The following is a 25,765-nucleotide window of genomic DNA, read 5'->3' as shown; positions in this document are numbered from 1 at the left end:
TAAACTGTATATTTTCTTACTTATACCTTGTACCTGTTATATTCTGCCTTCACCTTTCCATCTCTCTTTACCTAACTCTCCTATACTCACTGTTTAAACTACGTAGCATATGAAACTCGTAGTGTTTCAGCTTCCCTGCTAAGCTGATTGATTACGCTCTCTTCTCTAACTGTTTCTGCCCCGCTTCGCTCCCCTCCCTTCCCCCTTATCCCACCCACCCCACGTGCCCTTAGCCTTATACCTCACATACCCCACCCCCTATATAATTGCACCTATCCTAGACTCCTACCTCATTTGTAACTCCCTCCCAACTATACCTTCCTCAATTACCTCTCCTATCTCCCCTCCCCACCCAAAGCTAATTACATACTCTGACACTTCCATCTAGCTTCTCTTACTTATTCTATAGTCTTAGCCTAGGCCCTTTTGTCTATTCCTTTCATTCTCACCTCGACATGTCCACTAAAACTTACAAACCTCCATCCAAGACCTCTGTAACAGAAACTACTCTGATAAAACTAACACTTCTGCTTATTATTTCTCTTGATCTCACACTACCCTACTTCCTGACCTGTTATGAATCAAATCCTAACTACCACTTTAACTACTCTCCCAAACATACTGCCTCTGATTTCAAAAGCCTAAACTTCACTCATTTAAACATTACATCTACCTCTAGCTATCTCCTAGCCAGATATCATAGGCTGTCTCACATTAAAATTCAAAATCTCTGGCTTAGGAAACTTAAATACCTACTGAACTTCCCTAACAAAGCTTACCTGGAATATAACCACTCTACCTTGGCAGATGGGGACATCCACCCCAACCCAGGGCCCTTAACTACTTCATCTGACACCATACCTGCTATACTAAACTCATCCCTACTACTACCAACCTCCAATGTAAATACTCTACTCATAGGGCACCTTAATATCCGAAGTGTCAATAACAAAATCACCCATCTCCACTCCCTTCTTGAACACCACTCCTTTGATATTCTCTGTTTAACTGAAACCTGGTTAAAACCCTTTACTCAAGATAATGAAATCATTCCTCCAGGTTACAATATCTTGAGACTCGACCGCAAAACTAAAAAAGGTGGAGGAGTGGCACTACTATTCAAAACTGAACTAAATTTAACATTAGTACCCTATGATACCCTGGACATTACCAAGACTGAACTTCTTATCTCAAAGCTACAACTAAACCCTAAAAAATCAATCTATATTATCTGTATATATCTACCTCCTGGAAATAACTCTACTACCATAGAAAATATCCTCAGTTGGGTCACTTCCACCTACCCACAAGAAACTATAATACTTGGAGACCTCAACCTTGACTGGTCCTCAATAAACTCTAATAACCCAGCTTCTCATATTAATCTCCATGGCTTTACTTAGACAATAAACACCTCTATTAGGATTAACAAACCTAACAACAAAGAAAGTATTCTAGATTGGATTCTCGTTAACAAACCCTTACTAAATTATCAGTCCGGAACGTTATCTGATGACTTTAGTGACCACAATCTAACCTATATTATAAGACAAAAAAATGCCTCTAACAATTCTCCTATCTATAAGACCCTACGTGATCTCAAATGTTTCAACCCTATTCAATTTAAAACTGAACTAAATGCCTGCAACTGGAACCCACTAAAGACACTTCCTCTTGAAGAAGCTGTTCTATACTTTAACACCACATTCCTAACAATTCTTGATAATCACGCACCAAAACGTTCCATCCGAATTAAATCTAAATCTGCCCCCTGGCTATCTAAAGATACAAGACAAAAAATGTTACTTAGGAATAAATCTTGGATAAAATGGTGAACCAACAAATCTCCCATAGACCAACAGACCTTTAGGCACCTAAGAAACAGTACCAAAAAAGCTATCTTCTCTGATAAAAAGAGTTATTACAGTAATCTCCAGCAAGCAAATCACAATAACCCTCAAAAATTCTGGTCAACCCTAAACAGACTTCTTCACCCTGGACAGACTACCACCCCATCCCCTTCCGGGTCTGAAAAGAATTCCTCCCTTGATACTACCAATACTTTCAACTCATTCTTTATTGATACTATTAATTCCTTGGCCTCCCATTTCTCTAGTGACAACACTAGCATCCCTGACCTTGCATCCTTCAAACTACCAACCTTTAGGCTACAACCCATCTCCACTACCTTTATACAGAAATGTATCCACAAACTTAAACCATGTACCCCCTCGGCAGACCAGCTTCCATCTGAATTCCTTCAAAAAGCAGCCTCTGAAATAGCCTATCCCATATCCATCCTTATTAATAGAACTGTAAATGAAGCAACCATACCTGACATATGGAAAATCTCTCACATCATACCCTACATAAAGGAGGTAACTCCTATGAATATTGTAATTATAGGCCCATAGCTCTCTTGTCCCCACTCACAAAAATCATGGAAAAATCTGTTCACCATCAGTTAATGAACCACTTAATAACAAATAACATTCTTACTAACTGTCAACATGGCTTTAGGCCTTTTCATAGCACAACCACCGCTCTCCTCTCCTTTACAGACTTTATTAACAAGAATCGCAATAATAACATCCTGTCTTCAGCTCTCTTTATTGACCTGTCCAAAGCCTTTGACATGGTCAACCACTCTCTCCTCTTAAAAATTCTCGAATCTCTATCCTTAGAATCTAAGGTTGTCCACTGGTTTAGTTCCTATCTCACTAACAGGAAACAGGCTGTCCTCTGGGATAACAAACTCTCATCTCTTCTCCCAATTTCACTTGGGGTACCCCAAGGCTCTATTCTCAGACCCCTTCTTTTCTCCCTCTTTATAAATGACTTACAAGTAGCTATTCCCCAAGCTACATGCATACAATATGCTGATGACTCCACACTAATTTGCTCTGCTAAATCCATTTCTGAACTTGAAACTAATACTCAAACTGTATTTTCCAAAGTTGAAACTTGGTTCTTAAAACGTTGCCTACTCCTAAACGCAAAAAAAAAAAAAACTCTTACTCTTTAGGCCTACTACCAGATCCCCTACATTAGACTTCACTATCTTATCTAATAATGGAACCATTATATCACCTGACCCTACTACCAAACTGCTAGGTGTCACGATTGACAACAATCTTTCCTTTGACTGTCATATCAACAATACCATTAAATCTGTAAACAGAAAACCTGGCTCTCTCTATAGAATTAAAACTTTCTTAACCTCCCCAGCCCAAGTTACTCTTGCTCACTCTCACCTTATTTCCACTCTTCTCTATGCTTCACCAATCTATACTAACCTCAAGAAAAACAATCTCTCCAAACTGTCTACCACTTACAATAATATAGCTAGATTTGTTACTGGTAAGCCTTTCAGAACTCACCATTGTCTGAATCTGCAGCAACTTAACTGGCTTGAACTGACTAACATGTTGCTTCTTTCCCAACTCACGTTTGTCCAAAGAGCTTTCTACCAACCTCATAACACACCTGTACTTTCTAACCTCTTAACCCCTTATTCTAATCTGAACTCACTCCACTCATCAAACAAACTGCTAGTCACCTTAACCAAATCTAATAACCTAGCTGGTGATTCCCTCTTCTCGAATTCCATTGGTAAACACTGGAATCAACTTCCTACCGAACTTACTTCCATTGCATCTACTGTTCTGTTTAAACAAAAACTTAGAATCTACCTTAAAAGCCACTGGATGTGCCCCTGCTCTAATCCTGATTAAAAAGTTAATTTCCTTAGTTAACCCTCTTTTTTTTCTCTCCCTATTCTTTTGTGCCTCCAGCTTTCTCCCTTAGCTCTCTTTCTCTATCATATACGGACTTCTCCCCTATATCTTTCCTCTATATGGCTATGATTCTTTTCCAGAAAGTATATATCTTTTATAAATCTGCTCTCTCTTTCTATCGTTGTTTCTCTTTCCTTGGTCTTACACTTTCTCTTCTTGGTTTTAAAATATGTAATAATGCTTAACATGTTGCTATTTACATTGTCTAGGAATTTAAAGTCCTATCCTTTTGGTAACAATGTTCATTGTCTACGTCCTACCAGAATGTAATCTGTTATTTTTGCTCATGTTGTATCTCTTTTGTCAATATGTGGAGCTTTTCTCCCCGGGCCTCTGCTGAAAATGGAAATATATCCAGTTAGACTAGCCCGGATAACAAATGTAAAATAAAAAATAAAATAAATAAAAAAGAAACATGGACATAAGAAAGAAAGAAAGAGAAAGAGAGAGATAACTGATATACTGCAATATCTATTCAAAGGAGAAAGACAAATTAATCAATAAAAAAGCAGCTTCAAAGGTATTTGAAGAGAAGTATAGGTAAAGGCACCCAGATATGGAACATTTCACAATACAAAAAGTAAGATCATAAAGGGGGAACACAAAACAGAAGATGAGTAAAGTAGTAGTTAAGAAACCAAGAACCCGCAGGGAGGCCAAAGTGCACAGATTGGACCAAGATACTCCAAAATCTAGAAATAATCCATCACATGGAAGGATGGCATAAAATAGATTCAATTTATTGTGGCATATCAATAAAGCACACAAAGGATGAAGCAAACCAGTTTCAGCTAAAAATTAGCCTTCTTCAGTGCAGCAAAAACAAGTTACAAAACAACTAAATACCCACATCTTCATATATATATATATATATATATATATATATATATATATACATATATATATATATATACATATATATTTCAAGCCAACAAGCTTGATGATTGACACTGGTTGTTTAAAAATAATTAGATTAACTCATTCAAGTCAGGTTAGAATAATATAACTGACATGATATACCAAATTGACCCTTTCTATTTATTATACTGTCAAAAATCAGTTCAGCTTAGTTAATTAAATCTAAATCTAATAGGTTGTTCAGAGTATCTATTATTTTTTACCAAAAAAAAAAATAATAGATAACTGAACAACCTATTAGATTTGTTACTACTTTCACTGGTAATACTGAAACATTTATGAATATTGTCAATAATCACTGGGATATTTTATTAACTCAGGATAAACTCAGTCAAGTGCTAAAGCCCAGATGTCAGTTTTCGTTCCGCAGAGGCAGAACCATCAATTCATATTTTACACATTATAAACATTATTCAGCCGCCATTTTACAACAGAAAACATTATTTGGTGATGTATTGGTAGGATGCTTTGCTTGTGGCCATTGTAGTGCATGTACACACGTACTTCCAACTAAAGAGTTTTCTAGTAGTAATACATCTAGGGTTTATGACATCAAATGCTTTGGAAACTGTAGCAGCAATTGGAGTGTATATCTAGCTACTTGTATTCGTTCTTCTTTTTATGTAGGACAAACTTAAAGACCATTTAGACATAGAATCAGTGAACACTTAAGTGATATCAGGAATAAAAGGGTCTAGAGCGCATTGTATAAACATACTCTTAGACATAAAACTGCCAAATTTTCTTTTGCGATCATAGACAAAATTGTAGCGAATAGATCATGTAAAGCTGGATTGCACAATATTTTGAACCAAAAAGAGTCAGGTTGGATTATTAGGTTATGTGCTTTATTCAAATCTGGACTTAATGAACTAAGCTGAACTGATTTTTGATAATATAATAAGTAGAAAGGGTCAATTTGGTATATCATGTCAGTTATATTATTCTAACCTGACTTGAATGAGTTAATCGAATTATTTTTGAACCAATCAGGGTTGTACTATGATCAAGCTTGCTGGCTTGAAATATATATATAAAGATGTGGGTATTTAGTAGTTTTGTAACTTGTTTTTGCTGCACTGAAGAAGGCTAATTTTTAGCCAAAACCAGTTTGCTTCAATCTTTGTGTGCTTTATTGATATGCCACAATAAAGTGAATCTATTTTATGCCATCCTTCCATATGCTGGATTATTTCTGGATTTTAAAGTAGTAGTTAAACAAATAGAACTTGAAGTTATGTAATACCTGCAAAGTGAAGGATTTAATGCAGAAACTCTAACATCAGTTATGTAACAGCATGATGGAACAATATATCCTCAAAGTAAGGAGAAACAGGAGAAGTGGGGGACATGTAAAGAAGAAATATAGACATAGCAAAAAAGAGATGTAATATGGTGTAATATTTATGCAGAGGAGAAAGCAAAACTAATCAATGTAAAAAAAGCAGCACCAAAGATATTTGAAGAGAAATATAGGCAAAAGCATATGGAAATTTTTTTAATTCAAAAAATAAGAAAACAATTGGGGAAACTGAAGTTATGGATTACCTGCAAAGTGAATGATTTAGTGTAGAAAATCCAACTCTGGTAACAGCACAGCATGACAGAACAATGAGTCCCCATATTAAGGAGAAAGTGGTGGAATGAGAAACATCTGATCAGTTGCCTTATGAAGATACTTTGGAGCCTTTTGTAAAAAGCCACCACAAACGTTCAGTTGGAGTTGCAAAGCAAGGGAAGGAGCAGGAAATGGTGGCAACTCTAATGCAGTTAATGTTGTGGAGTGATAGGCCAGTGAGACGCCATATGAAAGAGCAATGGATGAGACAGTGTGAAGCTGAAGAGACGATGTCACAGGAAGATGGTCTGGAAATTTCTGTAGAATGCCCACAGGAAATGGAGAATAAAGAATGTGCCCACAGTTTTTTTTTTAACTGAATGTATGACTTTAACATTTTGAATGTGAATATTCATGAGGTGTATGATTTGATTGGGTCACTACACTTTTAAAAAGCTGTTTGTTAATTATGAATATTAGTACACTGAGGAAGGCGTTCAGCCAAAACCAGTATATTTCATCAATAAATATTAGTCTTATTTACTCTCTCATTGCCTGTGCTGGCCATTTTTTGGTTCAATGACTATATTGTTTTGGCCTTTGCACTTGCTTACTGGTGAAAATCTTTTTTGGGACTGTATACTTTCTGTTTCATTGTTTCCTTTTTTCATATTGAATTAGTTCACTTTTGGGATCGTTACTCATGAAGTTTTCTTTGGTGTCTATGTTTGTCCCTTTTTTTTTTTGGATAAAGTTTTTGCAACCTGAATATATTTATTATTACGCCACTGCATGTATGTTTTCTACGTTGCTGTAGCGTTGGATCACTTGGACCTGGTCTCTTCATCTATAACCACTATTTTTTGGGGGGCATGGAACTTTTTTCAACTTGTCAAGATTCTACTTTATCCTTTGGAGAGTGACAGTTTGTTGTCGACAATTTTACCTACTGCTGACACACTGAGTAGGCGATACATTTGGGGTACGTTGCTGCAATGTGGGATTATATATTTCTTGGACTATTTTTTGCCTTGTACTGTTGTAAACACTTCCCTTTTGATGTTTCTTATTTGGCAAAGTTCAAGTGCATCATTCAGTGAGCAGGACAGTATGTCTGTGGTACGCTTACTGTAGCATTGGATTACCCCTTTTGTATGTGGCTGTCCATAGTTTATTCCCTTAGGGTTGCCACCTGTTCAAATGGCCAAAGTGGGACATTTTGGGACACACATCAGATTTTACAGGCTGACACATACCCATGGTCAATACAAAGGATATAACTTAACTTTTTTGCCTAAATAAAAGCTTATTCTTGTAGTATTTTAGTTGCTTATTCTGTTTCTTTTAACATTTAGGTATTTTAGACACAGAATAACTATTTTATGCAACTATTACATAAAATATGGGACATAATTATGTCCTACAATCTCAAGACATTTGCCATTTTTAATATTTTTTGTCAGGACTTCGTTGAAGGTTGAGGGTCAGGGCTGGCAACTCAGCATGTAAAAATCTACTGCCAATCATTAGCGGATCATAGTTCCGCTGTGGCGTCCCCTAACCAGGAAAAGCCAAAAGACACAACAACAACACAACTGCCCAAAGAGGGACTGTCCCTCGCAAAGTGGGACAGGTGGTAACCCTACTTTTGGGTATGTGAATTTCTTGTTCAAATTATAGCCTGGATCTACTTTTGCGGACATTTGAGGATCACTACCAACACTTTCTGCTTATGTGTATCTATCCAATAGCGAGTTCAATTTTGGGAAGCCTGCAGTGAATTAGTTTCTTGCCTACAACAGACTTTGGGAACGGAGGAATACTCGAGGAATATACACAGTGCTTAAGTTTGTGAGTATGCTGTATGTCCAAAGTCCTATATTATTACAGCTGTGCTTGACTTTGGGAAGCTTGTTCACATTATTTCCTTTACAGTGAATTATTTATTCACTTATGCCTCTTGAGGTCGTAAATTCATTGTTATATCATATGAAAGCTTCATTTTGGAAACCAGTTTCCAGCCTTTTGGACATATTTGCTTAGGATATATAGTTTGTGAATTGGTAGAAACGTGTTCTGAATTAAATTTTCTGAACTGTGTTTCATATTGATTTGATCGTTAGACAATTATTAACATGGATGAGTTTGGACTCTATATTTTTTGTACTGGCCTAGTTTGTGCTGCTTTGCCTCAATTCTAGTTACAGAATATTATAGGTATATGATCTAAATTGTCCAGCAGTAGTTGAAGTCAATGTACTATACTGTTATATGATTTATGTTCTGTTTATTTAGTATTAGTGTTTACTGACTTAGTTGGGTTTTTTTCTCTGCTTTACACATATACAGTATGTGATTATTCCAAATAAGGGTTGGTCCATCCAAAAACTTTATATTTAAATGTTTTTGCAGGTTGAATACTTAGTGGGATTAGAGATCTGTTGTTGTTAGATTTTATATTTAGACAAGTGAATATTTGCTTTTGTATCAATATTACTGATGTCTATATGAGTCTGTACTTATATATATTTTTATAGATATGTGGGCTGAACCAGATTGTTTGTGGTGCATTACTCTATTATATTGTATGTATGTATATATATATATATATATATATATATATATATATATATATATATACACATTGTGACCATTAAGTTATTTCATGAATGCTATAACTATGATTATATAAGTGGTTCATTACTTGACATATACATTACTTATTGGTCTGTTTTTGATGACTAACTTATATGTTTGCATCATTATTAGCATCACCAGCTACTGACACTTTTGGATTTATCTAAATTTTTTATGGGTGAATATATATATATATATTTTACTAACTAATATTTATGCATGTTGAGCAGAATTACTGCAGGCAACTCTCATTTTTTCTGAGTTGGTTAAATATTGAGAATTTTGTGAATATATTTATGGTGAGCAGAATTGCTACTTGACATTCTATCTCAATAAAAATCAGCATTAAGGCACTTTGAACAATATACATGTTGAGCAGAATTGCTACCTGAATAAATCTTGGAATTCATTTGAATATTATTGAAGAACATTAAGTGAAATACAGATTCTTATAAAAATGTTCCATTACATGACAATACCCACATGTAATATTGATTAATATATCATTATTCTTGATGTGGACAGTGTTGATATGTGGAAATGCTATATATGTTGATTTATACAAAATATCCTTAGACCACTGGCTATTTGTACATAGTCAAGGAAATTTTCTTACCACCACTAATTTTTATATTATTTAAAAAAAAAATTGTGGTCGCAACATGGATTTACTTACCATCTTACAAGGTTTATCTGCTGACAAAGACAACCTTCAGGTTTTTGGTCTAGGTAATGACTGTAGTATTTTTGAGAACTCCAATTCTACAGTTCAATGCACAAATAGTTTTTCTAAATTGACTAAATCAATGAAAAACTTAAGATCTAATGTATGGCCTTTACGATTATTTAGAGCATATAAACTTCAAGAGATTACACCTAGATGGCTACGTGCCAGATTACAACCATTAGTCAGGCAGCCCGACGCTGTACTAACTACTGAATGGGCAGCAGCACAACAACATGCCTCTTCTAAATTTGTGGATATTTTACATTCTTCCTATGAATGTAAACTAGCTAGCTCTATATCAGAAGTAACTTCAGTGTGTGAGGAGGCTAAACTAGTAGAGAATTATCCTCTGTACAATACACTGTTTCATAAATTAACCAAAGATTTAATTCAATTTGAAACACAGTTAAGGGAGTGAAAAATTTGAAAATATAATAGAGACTTGCGGGATTACAATTTGGGCAAACCATTTGACCAATACAAACATGCCCAATTTTCAAACAAGATAAGACCTATGTCAAAACAAAAAGGAAGCGATCCAAACCTATTCTTAAGAAATCAAATAATTTGTCTACTAGTGACATTTCAGGAGAAGATTCATATTCATGTATTGATGTTGAATCAGATTACAGAGAGGGGTCGCCAAATAATAAAATATGTCATGTCACTTTCTCAGTAACTAATAGTCAACCCACCACATCTAACCCTTTAGGGTCACAAGGAGGGGTGCAGGAAACATTGATCAGGCAGGATCATTAGAAACATTACTTTATCTTTTGATTCCCAGTAGTTGGACAAGATAATATACATAATATATCCTCGGTCAGTTTATCTGATGCTGAGATTAAATTGCTCAATAAGGTTTTGAACTTTGTACCAGGTTTTGTTGTGGCTGAACAAGATTTAGTTAATGATGTTATATCATTTTGTAGGAATTTTAATCTTAAATTATTTTTTGAAAAATCTACTTCAGCTCATGACTTATAGTCCATTTTCAGATTTCATAAGTCCACATTTGTCCCTCCAGCCAACAAACATGTAGAGATTTTCCAAAAATGCATTCCTAAAGATTTGCATTTTTTGCCTGATTTATACACTACACAGGGGTGGCACAATCTAACGGTTGCTGAAAAGCATGCACTTGACAATTTGCGACATAATAGAAATTTGGTCATCATTCCAGCTGACAAGGGTGGGACGGTGGGTGTTTTGGAGTGGTCTATGTATTTGGCTGAAGCAGATAGACAACTTTCTGATGGCAGGTTCTATACCAGCTTGGTTACTGATCCTACACATAAGTTAAAGCAGAAAATTGATGATTTTTTACAATTAGCACTAAGTGAAGGTATTATTAATAAAAAAACTAGTGTCATCTAACTGTTTCAGATCCTTTACCGCAATGTTCATACTTGCTTCCTAAAAATACATAAAAACCGAAGAGTATCACTGGGTAGACCAACAGTAGCTGGCCATGGTTCTTTAACCAGACCACTGTCTGCTTTTCTAACAGTGTATTTGAAACCCCCGTTAAGAAGTGTTAGAGCTAAAATCTAGGACACCACTCAGTTTTTGAATATCATCTCAGATTCTCAATTAGAACCAGGATGGATTATGTGTATGTTAGATGTAAAATCATTATATATGAGTATACCCCATTGGGCAGGTTTAACCACCTTACAATATTGGTTAGATAAGATCCCTTTGTACAGTCCTGGCTTCAACACTTTTTTGGTATGCCTAGCAGAACATGTATTAACTAAAATGTTTTTTATTTCGATAATGTGTTTTCTGCAGTTAAAGGGTACTGTGATGGGTGCATCTTTTGCCCCCATCTATGTTGATTTGTTTATGGGTTATTTGGAACAACAAATCATATAGGATCATGAACACAATCTATTTCTAGATGGAATTGATATCTGGAGAAGATATCTTGATGATTGTTAGCTTATTTGGAGAGCCAATTCAGGATATCTCCAAGAATTTGATTACCTCAATGAAAACATATGGGGCATTGAATTTATAGTCCATTATGATGCTCATTGTATTTCTTTCTTGGATGTCCAAATAACCCGTTTAGATGATGGTACACTATTTAGTGATATTTCTAGGAAACAACCTAATTCTTACAGACTATTACTTGCTTCGAGTTGTCATCTGAAACACTATACAGAATATTCCTAAATCTCAGTTCCTTAGGATACATCGTATTTGTTCTAATATAGAGGCATTTGAAAATCAGAGGCAAGATCTTATATCTAGATTTTGCAATAGGGGTTATACTAGACATCAAGTTTTTCAAGCTAGTACATCAGTAGGCAGTCAAGGCAGAAGAAACCTATTACAATATCAACATAATAATACTGATGACCATGATACCATCAGATTTATTACTACCTATGCCTATAAGACACATACATTTATTGATCTACTTCACAAACACTGGAATATCCTAATGGAGGAGGAATGTCTCTCTAGCGTGCTGGGTGACAAGTGTCACTTTTCATTTAGGGGAGGTACAACAATAGGGGGGGGTTTAAACCATTATAAACAAAACTCATGATCTGCAACAATTCAACAAAGGATGCTTGAAGGTGGGGCTTTATCTGGTTGTATTCCCTGTAGTCATTGCAGCTTTTGCAAGTTGTTGTTGTTGTATCTTTCGGCTTTTCCCGGTAAGGATTCGCCACAGTGGAACTCTGGTCCACTAATGCTTGGCAGTAGCTTTTTATGTACCAACTTTCCAGGCCTGACGCACAACCTTCAATGAAGGTATGCCCATTCATACGTCTCCACACAGAAGATGCTTTAGCTGAGAATCGAACAGAACAACGTCTTACTGTGAGGCGACAATGCTACCGCAGCACCACCACCGCAGTTATTGAAGCTTTTGCAAGTATGTTAATAAAACCAAGGAATTCACTAGAAAAAATACATCAAAAATTTTGTATCAGTATTTTCGCAAATTGTAGTTCGGATTGGATTATTTATCTTGCAACTTGCACCTGTTCAGCCTTTTATGTGGGCCAAACTTCCCGTTCATTTAAATTATGTATATCTGAACATTTATACAAGCAAGTTTAAAATGTTATGTATATCTGAACATTTGAGTGCCATTAGAAATAAAAATATTTCAAATGCTTTTTACAAGCACTCTATACAATATCAGACACATAGTTTTAAATTCACTATTATTGCTAGAATTATGGGAAATACGAACATGAAAGCAGGTTGGTATAATATCCTTAATAAAAAAGAACATACATGGATTATTAAACTTGGTAGTTTGTTTTCACCAGGCTTAAATGAACAACTTTAATCAAGTTTTTTTGTCCATCAGATTAATATTGTTACTTAAGGAAATTATTAATATGTACTCCACATGTGAAGCATTTTTTAATTAATTTTAATATCATTTATATAGATCAGAGGGAAATTTAATGTATTGCTTCATTCTCTATACATTATGTTTGGTATTATTCTTGTGGATACAAATGGATTATATTGCATTAAGCTGCAAGATTAGAATCAATGGGAGTGTTAACAAAATCAAAGAATTTGTCAGTAGATATATGTGTTAATCATTTTTTATAATAATTTTGTTGCATATTGTGGTTTTCATCACATTTACTCTAAATTGCACTCTTTTATTATGTTATTTAAAAAATTTATGACATAATATTTTTTGATATGAAGTCACATTTCTATGTATTTAAGAATTATTTACATTTGTTCTGTATGTTGCAATCAGCCTTGATATTATATGGATAGTATACAATATACAAAAAAATACTTCAAAAATAAATACATTCATTTGTTTTTTAAACTAAATGTATGACTTTAACATTTTGAATGTGAATATTCATGAGGTGTATGATTTGATTGGGTCACTACACTTTTAAAAAGCTGTTTGTTAATTATGAATATTAGTACACTGAGGAAGGCGTTCAGCCAAAACCGGTATATTTCATCAATAAATATTAGTCTTATTTACTCTCTCATTGTCTGTGCTGGCCATTTTTTGGTTCTATAGATAGGAATCTAGCCTTTGATAATCACATGTGTACAGTAGTAACAAAATCATTCTGTGTTGTGCAACTTACAAAGGTATGGCATCTAGGTCCAAGGAAGTCATTGTTCTGCTGTATTTGGCATTCATCAGACCTATCATTCAGTACAATGCCACCTTTGGTATGTACTTAACCAGTCACATCCAACAACTGGAACGTCCACAGAGGTTCCTCACTAAAAGAATACAGGGCATGAGTAACACATCCTATGCAGACCGCCTCAAGGCTCTGTCGGATAGAGTCTAGCCCTGCATTCTGTCTCCTACAGGCTGTTAAGTGGAGATCTATGCCTGACATACAAGGCATTGTCAGACCCAACTTTGAAGGAGCTACTATCTGCAAAACAGACACCACCAGAATTACCCATTCTAAAGAATTAAACCTTGTCTGTGATATAAATAGGACCTGCTGGAGAGACAGGTATGTATGCTAAAGACTACCTTTTCTCTAGATCAGGCTTCCCATCCATGTGAAGCAGAGTTCCTCCTTAACCCAATTCAAGTGTAACTTGAATAATTAGATGGGAAACAGGAAATTCATTCCTGGTTTGACACCTGTGTCTCTAAGGGACACAGGTAACCTGTAAATGGTTAATTTCCTAGGCCCCTGTTGTAAATGTTTCATCTCCCAAGCCTCTGTTTACACTTATCAAGGGTACCAGAACTTGTCAGAGTTTTGGGGTGTGGCTAAGCTTAAAAAGGTCTTTGTGGTCATTGGCTTAGTAAACACCTGTCAACATAGTAATCAAGTCTAGTAACAGAAATTCATGTGATATAAAAGAAGTAACTAGAATATACTACTGTGCAGCTAAGTTAATAACAGATAAAGTCTTAACCACAGAAATACAGGGCAGTAAGGGAAAGGAAGGGAAGAAAACAAATGCCATCACGGCACTATCAAATAGAGAAAACTATAAAGCAGTTAAGACTAGAAGTGTCACTGTTAAAAGAGTATAGAAGGAGGAATAGAACAGAAAAAAATACTTAGAAAGATAGATATGACAAAAGCAGTGCTCAGTATTAGAACAGACCGGGATCTACGTACCCTTTTGCATTGATGCTCCAAAAAAGTTTTATAGAGAATTGTAAAACAAAGCAAAAAGAATAGAAACACCACCAAAAAAAGAAGAAATAGACACATTTTGGAGAAATATCTATGAAGACCTTGTGGAACATAATGAAGGTGCTAAATGCATAGAGAAAGAAAAGCTCCTAAATGGAATACCCCAGGCCCAGATGCAGTATCTAACATCTTGCTAAAAATTTTAACTACTTACACAAAAATGTAGCCCTGAGTAAGAACTACTTATAAGCACACCCCTTGCAGATACCAACCTGCTTAACAACATGAAAAATGATACTCCTCCTTAAAAGTGAACCTGTAGGCTATCCTAAAATGATAGTCCAATAACTTGTCTTCCAACAATGTATAAACTATACACTGGAATTGATGCCAACCGAGTTTATAGTCATTTATAGGTTCATAGGTTAATAGGTTCATAGGTTCATACTAGGCTATCTGCCCTAGGGCATTTATAAGCCTAGCCAGAGTATGTTTGGCTTTCGCCACCCATTTTAAATTAATTTTGCTATGCCCTTTTTTGAGGTTAGTATACTGTTCCTCTGTCTAACTGTGACACAGAAGTGATACCCGGGGTAAACCTATGATCTCCCATCCACTCATCAAGATTCCTCTTGAAGAGAGTCAATGAGGACCTCTGCCTAACCTGGACTAGGATTTTATTCCAAAGTGAAGGGAGCCTCTGGGTTATGAATCTGTCCCTCCAGCATGTCCTATTTATTTCAGTACTGAGGTTCAAGTCTCTCGAGTGTGTAGCTCGATGGGATTTGGATTTTTTGAGGTGCAGCATGTCCCTTAATTCCGGGTTGGACATGGCTTTATACATCAGGCACAGGTCGCCTCTGAGCAGGCGGTATGCCACTGAGTAGAGCTGGAGTTTCTTTAACCGGGCAGCATATGGCATCTGTTTGAGCCCTTTGATCCTCTTGGTGAGGTACTTTTGGGGTCTTTCCAGTTGCTGCAGGTGTTTGGTAAGGTACATCCCAAAAGGGGCATTGTACTCGATTATGGGCCTGATGAGGGATGAGTAAAGAGGCACGATGACTTCCCCTAATCTAGATGTGAAACCCTTCATGATTAGGTGGGCTATATAAAATGTTTTTCTAACCACTTTGGCCACGTGGTTGTCAAATGAGAGTTTGCTATCAACTTGGGTCCCTAGGTCCCTAATTACTTCTTCTGTACTTAATGGATTACCACCTATGTGGTAATTTGTGGGCACTTTGTTTTTGCCAAAGGGGATGACTATACACTTTTTGGCATTTAGCTTGAGGCCATGGCTCTGGCACCAGTTGTCTGTTTCTATGAGGCCCTTTTGGGGGATGCTTGTGTCGGCTGGAGAGTCGATTATGGTGCCCAGTTTGCAATCATCTGCGGACTTGGTCAGCCACAGTCCTTCTGTGTTGGCCTGTACCTCCGAGAAATATATACCAAACAAGAGAGATCCCAGGACTGAGCCTTGTGGGATGCCACTTGTAACTGGTTTGGAGTCTGACATGGCTCCAGCAATTCTAACCATGTGGGTTCTATCCTTGAGCCAGTTTGCAACCCATCTAGTGACATAGGGGTTTATATTTAAGCTGGTGAGCTTATCTATAATGTCCGAGTGGGGTATAGTATTGAAGGCTTTTGCGAGGTCCAGGTAGGCTCTGTGGACCACTTTCCCTTCATCAATGGCCTTGGTGACTGTTTCAAAGAAGTCAACCAAGTTTAAGAGGCAGGATCTGCCCTTAACAAAGCAGAACTGGGTAGGATCCAGTGTCTGTAGGTCCCCAATATCTTTATTTATGAGGTCCATGATGATCCTTTCCATAGCTTTGCAGACCAAGCTAGTCAGGCTTATGGGGCGATAGTTTCCAGGGTCCGTTGAGGCACTACCTTTGTGGAGAGGGACCACTGTTGCTGTATGCCACTCTTTGGGTACATATCCTGTAGTAAGGCTGAGATTGAACAGTAGCTTTATGTTTGGGTTTAGCTCTTCTTGGAGTTCATGTAGGACGCAGCCTGGGATACCGTCTGGTCCCATTGATGCTGTGTTTTTTGCTTTGGAGAGGGCGGCTCTTACCTGAGCATCTGAGATGTCAGGGGGGCAGCACTCTGCTGGGATAGATATTTGCCATTTTGGTGGGGAGGGGGGGGAGAAGTTTGTACTGAACCTGTCAGCTAGGATGTTGGCAATGTCTGTGGGTTCGGTGTATTTTTTGTCATTTTGGACTAATTCTGAGCATATCTGGAAATTCCCACCCAGGTTCCTAACATAACTAAAGAAAGCCTTGTGATTATCCTTAGTGTCCTGTGCAATTTTTCTCTTGAAGCTGGCCTTAGATGATTTTATGAGTGCCCTTAAGTTTTTTGCTAATACTGATCAGAGATGCCTTCCGTTTTTGGGATTTTGCTCTATCATGTAGTAGCTTGCTCCTTTTATTGTATAGTTTGTTTATGGCTGGGGTCCACCAGACAGGACATCTGCCTTTGGAGGATTGGGTCTTGGTTTTATTTGGGATTGCATGATCCATACATTCCTGAAGGTGTTCATAGAATGCATTTAAAAAGGATTCTGCGGTCTGGGCTGTTTTTTCCACAGGCCTGGGGGCTTTGAAGGATTCCACCTCGATTTTGAGGAGTGTGAAATTTGCTTTAGAGAAGTTTTTCACTGTGGTTTTCTGGGCAGGGGGTGGGGTCGGGATGTGAATATCCAGTGAGATCAGTTTATGGTCTGATCTTACCAGTGAGGGATACACTTCTGGTCTGGAGCATAGAGTCCCCATGTTAGTGATGTTCAGGTCCAGTATGTTTTCCCCTGTTGTGGGAGTGGTAACAAGTTGTTCCATAGCATTTGAGTTTATGAATTCTAGGAACCTTTGGGCTAGGGTGTTGGAGCTAGAGTAATGCTCCCAGTCTATGTTTGGATAGTTGAAGTCGCCCAATATAATGGTGTTTGGAGAGACCTTCATATTTTCCAGTGTTCTCAGGAAGGCCGAGTGGGGTTCCTGGGTTTGGGAGGGTGGTCTGTAGCAGGCTATAAACTGGAAGGCAGTTTTACCCACTGTTAGTTGCACATGGATAGTCTCTGATGCTTCGTGCTTTGCCACCAACCTGGAGGTGTGGGTATCTTTGATGAATATCGATGCTCCCCCTCCTTTTGTGGTTCGGTCCAAGTTTTGGGGGCGAAAAGCATGGTATGAGGTATAACCTGGTAGTGCTGGGGTGCTCTCGGGAGCCCTGAACCAGGTTTCTGTTACTGCACAGATATCTATGTTCTCCATGCTAAGGAGAGTTTCAAGTGCGTGCATCTTGAGGTTTAGACTTCTGGCATTGAGTAGCATTACTCTTAGTTTCTTATCCCTTGTGATACCTATGGAGGTGGGTTTGTCTTTTGAGCCTTGCCTAAAAAGGCACTATGGGGTAGCAAGAGCCTTTGCCAATATCCGAAAGCCCAGGAGTGACAGGTGCAAGCCGTCCCTAGCGAAGCATCGTGGCTTGTCGAGCATATCATCCCAGGCTGACAGGCATTGGATCCCCTTTGAATGACACCAGTACTTAAGCCAATTGTTGAAATTGATCATCTTGTCTTCATATTGTGGCATCATTCTTGGTGAGGGTAAGATGCTACTCAAGGTCAGGGTCATACCGGCCTGGGCTACATGCTCAGAGAGCTCCTCTATGTCTCTTTTCATGTAGTCCAGGGAGGTACATCTCAGGTCATTCACACCAGCATGGACAATGACTGAGTCATATTTGTACTTGGCTTGGAGTAACCTGAGTGCTTGTGTTATGTGGCGGATCCTAGCGCCCAACAGGCTGCTCACCATGACCTTCTCCTTGTTCAGCCTGGTGAGCAGGATGTCAGTGTGCCTGACGATAGAGTCACCTATTACAAGTGTATCAGGTGTGTTGTTTAGCCTTAAGGGCTGTGACTGTTCAGCACACTGGCTTTGTGAGATATGTGTTGCACATGTTTTGTTTTGGGGTAGCGGTTGCTTGGGTGTCTGCTTTGGAGGTCTCTGCTGCTTAGGCAGATCTTTATTTAGAGCCTCCAAGCATGTTTTTGTGTGATTATGTGTTTGGTTTGCTGTCGTGGTAGGTCTATGTGAGACTGGAATTGTAGTGAGTGTGGTTTCCTTCTCCTCCTGACTGGTTATGCCAGTACTGAGTTGAGAGAGCTTAGCCTCCAATTTGGCTATATGGTTGCATCTCTCACATGTGTTGGAATTTGTTGGGAGGAGGAGAGGGTTGTCTGTGTACATGAGGCAGTTGTAACATTGCCTCAAGATTCCCAGGTTCACCAGCTGGACCGGAGAGGAGATTGACAACTGACCTTTGGACATGCTAGAATAGTATTGGGAATTCCTTTATAATTGAAAACAAGGGCCAATGGGGAGTGAGGGTGTAGTGCTTTTAATTTTTTGTGCTGACTTATATAATTGCTTTACTCAGCAAGTGCCAGGTAACTTAAGTGCAATGTGTTACAGGTAACTTAAATGCAAAAACGACAAACAGTAACTTTCTTTCTTTAGAAAACTCAATAATTGCAATAGAACAAAAGGGTAAAAATAGAAAGTCACATGGAACAAAGGATCATTTGTGGTGAAGTAATAATGGAGAATTGTAAAATGGGGAAGAATCTAAGTATGGTATCGATTACAAAAAGCATCTAACAGCATCCCACATTCATGGATGAACTAATGCTTATGGATGTATAACATACACCCTGCATTGATCAATTACATTAGAGTAACCATGAAACAGTTGCAAACCACTTTGCAGATAAGCCATGATAAAGGATAAATTATTATCCCAGGGATGAAAATTAAACAGGGGATATTCCAGGATGACTCTCTTTTACAGCTGCTCTTTTGCCTTGCCCTTAAACCATTAAGCTCTCTACTTAACAGATTAGGCCATAGTTATTATTTGGCTCCCAGAAAACAACAAAGTATAAAGACATCTCATCCTGTTTTTGTGGATAATTTAAAACTGCATAGTTCATCAGACAAGGAGCTATAAACACAGCTGGAAGTGATCAAATCTCTCAGATGATATAAGAATGCTATTTGGTCTTGATAAATGTGCAAAGGTAACATTTAAAGCAGGAAAGCTGCAGCACCAATAAAATATCAGTCTTTGACAGGGGTGTGATACAAAGGAACTTGAGCAGGAGGGAATGTATACATATCTGGCAACTAAAGGATTGAATTGACAATAAAACATGAACAAATCTGAACAAAACTCAGTAAGGAATATTTTAGAACACTAAGGTATTGGATCAGGTGGACAGGAAAACAAGAAATATGCTTCACACTTATCAAATGATATATAACAATCAGTTATACCAAGATTATTTATCCCTCGTCCTGAATGAGGTATGGGCCTCCATGAAAGTGATTACATGCATAGATCTGCAATAGTGGGACTGCATACATATCTGCTGACCTCATCAGATCCAAACATAGTGATAGTTTTAAAACATGGGGAGAATAAGTCTAAGATGATTTCCCTGCTTAGTTTAGCAGAAGCATATTGGTGTCAAGCGGGAATGGAAATCAAACCAGAAGTAGACAAAAATCACCCAGCAACTGAATGTGCCAAAAAATGAAATAATATAAGGTGAAGGATCCGATGAGAAGGCAAGAAATATAGAAAAGGCATAAACACAGTTGCAAGTACAAAAAACCCCTAAAACAACATCATGTTGATCAGGATTTGACACAGGAATGGTTAAGGAGAGATGAATTCAAACCAAAAGACAAAAGGCTAATATTGGCACCTCAGGATACTGGACTTTATATATGTTGGTTTAGAAAACCCATTGAACTTGTCAGAAAAACAGAAAAATGCAGGTTTTGCAAAACATAATTGGAAACAGTCACACACCTTGTTGCTGGTTGTGTTACACTAATGACAGAGGGTCTGTATACTGAAAGGCTTAATAATGGAGCAAGACTGTTAAAATGGGAATTGTGCAAACATAACAATACTGAAGTAGCTGAGAACCTTTGGAAATGTGAACCATAAAGCATTACAGAGAATGATGAAGTTTGCATCACATGGGATCACCCATTACCAACAGTTCAAAAAAAGAAATACAAGGAAAAACAGGTATAGTAGTCCATGAAAAGAGGAGAAAAGTAACATTGATCATTGAAATTGCTACCCACAATAATTATAGTGTCTTACATATAGAGAGATACAAAGTTATAAAATACAGGATTTTCAGGCAGAAATGAGGGCAGAATGGAAAGATACCCAGACAGCTCCAATAGCAGTAGGAACAATGGGTCTCATAAAAAAGAATTTACAGCCATATTTAGATATTAGTAACCACTAAGAAAATCAGTCCCAGCATGAACAATAACTAATACAATAAAACACACAGGAACAGGATACTGGATGAAAACGATTTTAATAAAGAACACACGTATTAAGTATTTTTGACTCCAAAAAAAGCAAGAGTTCATTAGAATACAAAATTACACTCCATAAATCTCTTTATTAAAATTGTTTTCATCCAGTATCCTGTTCCATATTTAAATATGCTAACGAAATATGTAACTCCATATGAACTGCAGAATGAGTCATTTCTGGGCATGTTGTGGATGCTGAGAAGAGCACTTTCAGCTGGAATATAATTAGATAACATGTTGGAACTCAGGGAATATAATTGGATATCACATTTACAGGCTGATTTTTATGCTGGAATTATTATTGCTATAAAACCTGTTTTAATAAGAAAACAAAGGAGATACAAATAATCCTATTCTGTGTTTCTAATGATGTATTTGTTTTATAAAAGTTCTAAAACTGTTAAAAATGTTTAAAATGTTTGTTTCTCTAAGAAATGTTTTAATCAATGTTTTTAGTTACATAATGGATGAAGTTTTTTTGATGGGGGAGCTGTGTCATATGATCTTATGGATGTACTATAAATTAATCATTTTGGATGGTTGTTTTATATACACTGAAGAAGGGTATTGATCTGAAAGCTTTGCACAATAAAATTTTGGGTGTTTTAGAAGTCTTGACTTGTTTTTTTAATAGTTTGTCTCATTTTTTGTCTTTGACTTCATCTACCACAGTTTTCTGGCTTTTTGGTTTTAAGAGCATGTTCAGCTAACATCATAGATTGCAACAATACTAATTTCATGCACTTTAGTTAAACTTTGACTTAGGAATGAGGTCCATTCCTGTCATGGCATTAGAAACCCAAAAGACTTGGAGAAATTAAAATTACCATTTAATAATGCAGAACTACTTATATCACACCTCAAAATCAATAATATGAAAAAGCTTTGATTAGCAGACATAGATATCTCACCAAGTAAAATGTTACCACTGTGGAAGATATCCTATACTGGATATCCCACTATATACAACATGAAATAATAATACTAGGAGACCTAAATGTAGACTGGCAGCTTATAAATAGCAATATCCCATATGATTCCATAAACCAGTATGGCTTTACACAGTTAATTACATCAGTTACTAGAGACCACAAAAGCATTGCTAGGCAATCAGCCTTAGTTTGGATTCTTAGTAATAGAGCCAACTAAATTAGGACAGCCGATAGCCTTCTAGACAGCCTAGATGACCATCGACTTTCTTATGCTCTCAGAGGTTGAAATATACATGATAAACATATAATTTGCAACCAAGTTTATAACTCAAAAGACTTTGACAAACCCTCTTTTATCAAATACTTAAGAGAATATAACTGGAAAATATTAAAATCTATCCCCTAAAAATTCTGAATAACCTTGCCCAAGTATGTACTAAAGGGTCAAATCCAGTCCTGCAGAATGGCTAACTAAAGAAACTAAAAAATTAACACTTGTGTGACAAAGTCTGAAAAGAGTGTTTCAAAAATAGAACACAAAATACATTTCAACTCTTCAGGCAAGGAACAAGGCAAAATATCAAATAAAACATGACAAGCAAACATATTATAACATCCTCCAAAAAAAACATCAAAACAACTCAAGGCTCTTCTAGACATCTATAAACAAACTTTTTTATCCAGGCCAAATTACCATTCCCACCCTTACATCCAACAATACTACTGATTCCATTCCCGCACAGTTTAACAAATATTTTCTACAGACTTTATTATCCCTCAAAAATATTAATACTTCCACTACACTCTCAGTGCCAGATGCCCCTGCTAAATATCCTCACCTATTTGACTTCAGACCAGTGCCTACCTCCACCATTAAAACACTCCTACATAAGCTAAAACCAGCCACCCTAGCTGCTGACCAACTTCCTTCAAGACTACTTAGAAATGGCTGCAGGTACAGTTGCTTTTCTGGTCTCTGTATTGATAAAAAGATCTAAATCCGAAAAATGCATTCTTTCCATCTGGAAAAAATGCATTAGTATACCTTTATACAAAGGCAGCACATCTACAGAGTTTAATAATTACAGGTCCATTGCAGTCCTCATTCTACCAAAAATAGCTGCAAAATGTATTCATGCTCAGCTTCTATGTCACCTAAATTCAGATAATCTGTTCTTGGAAACACAGCATGATTCCAGACCCCACCATGGCACAACCACCACCCTCCATTACTTCACCAACACTATGTCTCTCTCAATTCTCCATTAAATGGTTTCTTAGTTATCTACTTAGAACAACAAGCAGTCAAATTGCAACAGGATCTCTCTTCCTCCCTTCTAGTTACTGTAGGTGTCACAGAGGGCTCTATACTAGGACCCTTTCCTTTTAATATTTTTATAAACAAGCTTCGCACTGCCATACACCATGTAAATATAGTACAATGTGCAGATGATTCACCTTTAATATGTACAGCCCTATAATATCCAGACTATAAGAAATCACTCAAATGTATTTTTCTTAAATCAAAAACCTGGCTGAAAAATTCAAACCTATTCCTTAATCCCAGTAAAACAACACTGATGCTCTTTACCCCAAAACATCATCTACACCAAGAACAATCTTTCTTGGCTGCATCTGTAAATATTATTAAAATTGGCATAGTACCACAGACTAAATTACTAGGTATTGCAATAGATGACAATCTTATAGTTGATCAACATATTCTTCCAACAGTTAAAAAGACCCATCAGAAACTTAACTGCCTTTACAGGGCAAAAGAGTACCTTACAGACTCAGCAACTCTCAACCCACTTACATGCCTAACCTGTCCTTACAAACCTTAAACTCTGCACTAAAATCCAAACTAGCCTCATGTTACAGCTCAGTAGGTAAATGTGCTACCACCACTGCACATCGAGCTCACCAGTGCCAACCCTTAAAACAGCTAAACTGGTTTGAGCTTAACAACTGCATAACCTACTCACAGCTAGTTATGGCATACAAACTGATACATTATTCTGAAAAATGCTTTGCATTAAAACACATATCATTGCCATACACCCCCTACAGCAGCTCTCTGTTATGTTGATAAATTTCTTCTAACTACTACAGCAAATAATTCATCTGGGACTAACTATACTCCTTTTATATATCCGATGTCTGAAACACTATCCCTACACAAATAAAAATGATTAACAAACTCCCAAGCAATAAAATCCAACTAAAACAATACCTTTCCCACTCCTGGTCATGCCCAAGTTCATCACCAGGTTGAGACTTTAGTGACCTTAGACTTATTGCTGGCCTTAACTTTTTTGCACCCCTCTGTTTGAATCATTATACCGCAAACAACTTTCCCTCCAGCATTTAAACCAGTACATCCCTTTTCTCCCCCTCTTAAACAACACTTCTCATCTTGCTCTTTTTCTAACTGCCCCATCCATCACTCTACCCCTCTCATGTACCCCCTGTATATCTAAGTTGTATAACTTCTAGATGCACTAGTTTGGAACAGGCAGCCTGCTTAGAACTAATCCTATACCATGCCGTCTCAGTCATGTGCTATTGTCACTGTCTTCCTATATACTACTTCTATCTCCTCTCCACTCCAACATAATTTGATAACTTACTTCATTACACAGCTTAAACTCTTTGCAAACCTCTCTTTACTGAAATATCAGAAAACTAAACTTCTGACCAACAATGTTTTCCTTTCTGCAGTATCAGTCTATTTACTGAAATATCAGAACACTAAACTTCTGAGCAACAATGTTTTCCTTTCTGCAGTATCAATCCATTTATTTCCTGCAAGATTTTACAGCTGGAGCAACTGTATAGACTTATAATTGTTGATGTATTACTGCATATACCCACATTGTAATTTTTTTAATGAGAAATGTAAGTGTTGGTTTACTGAGAATTGTCTGAAAAAATCACTTATTAACATAACAGTACTGTGATGAAACTTTTTCCCCCAGGCCTCTGCTGAAAATGATCTCTGCCCAGTCAGACTTTCCCAGTCGACAAAGGTAAATAATAATAATATTCCATGAGTTGGATTATATTTTTGCTTTATTGCATTCATCTACTTGTTTTCCAGAATCATTGGAAATGCAGATATCAGCAGATACATAGGACTTTTGAAGAAAACAGACTTTTCTCTTGCTCGTAGCATGGACTTTGCTCAGTATTTGGTATACAGATGTCCTTTTCATCATTGCCATGCCTCGGTGGATAAATGTTAGCAATGCTGTTGTTCATTCTCCCTTCACTAGCCAAAGAGATTTAATACTGTAAAGCAAGAATTCTTTCTGAAAGCCTGGATAACTGGATCATCTATAAGCACAATCTGTTTGAGGTCTAGCAGTCTTGTAAGTGGGATCCCGTATGCTCAACTGCACTAATTTGTCATTCCTCAGCCAATGCCCTGAGTGTTTCAAATACCTTGACAGCTTGGTAATATTTTTACTATTGTTATGAATGACATGTTTTAACATTGTGCATGCAACCTGTTGAAGCAGTATGTATGTATCATAACTTTTACATTCTCAAATCCCTTTACCAAATCAGTCCAGAACACTTGTTTCTATTCAGCTGTGATCAAGTCAGTCTGGTAATTTCTGAAAACCTGAAATTAAATGTTAT

The sequence above is a fragment of the Protopterus annectens genome, chromosome 7.part0, assembly GCF_019279795.1.
Source record: "Protopterus annectens isolate FY-2018-M chromosome 7.part0, PAN1.0, whole genome shotgun sequence".
NCBI lineage: Eukaryota > Metazoa > Chordata > Ceratodontiformes > Protopteridae > Protopterus > Protopterus annectens.
Note: the sequence above shows the minus strand (reverse complement) of the source record.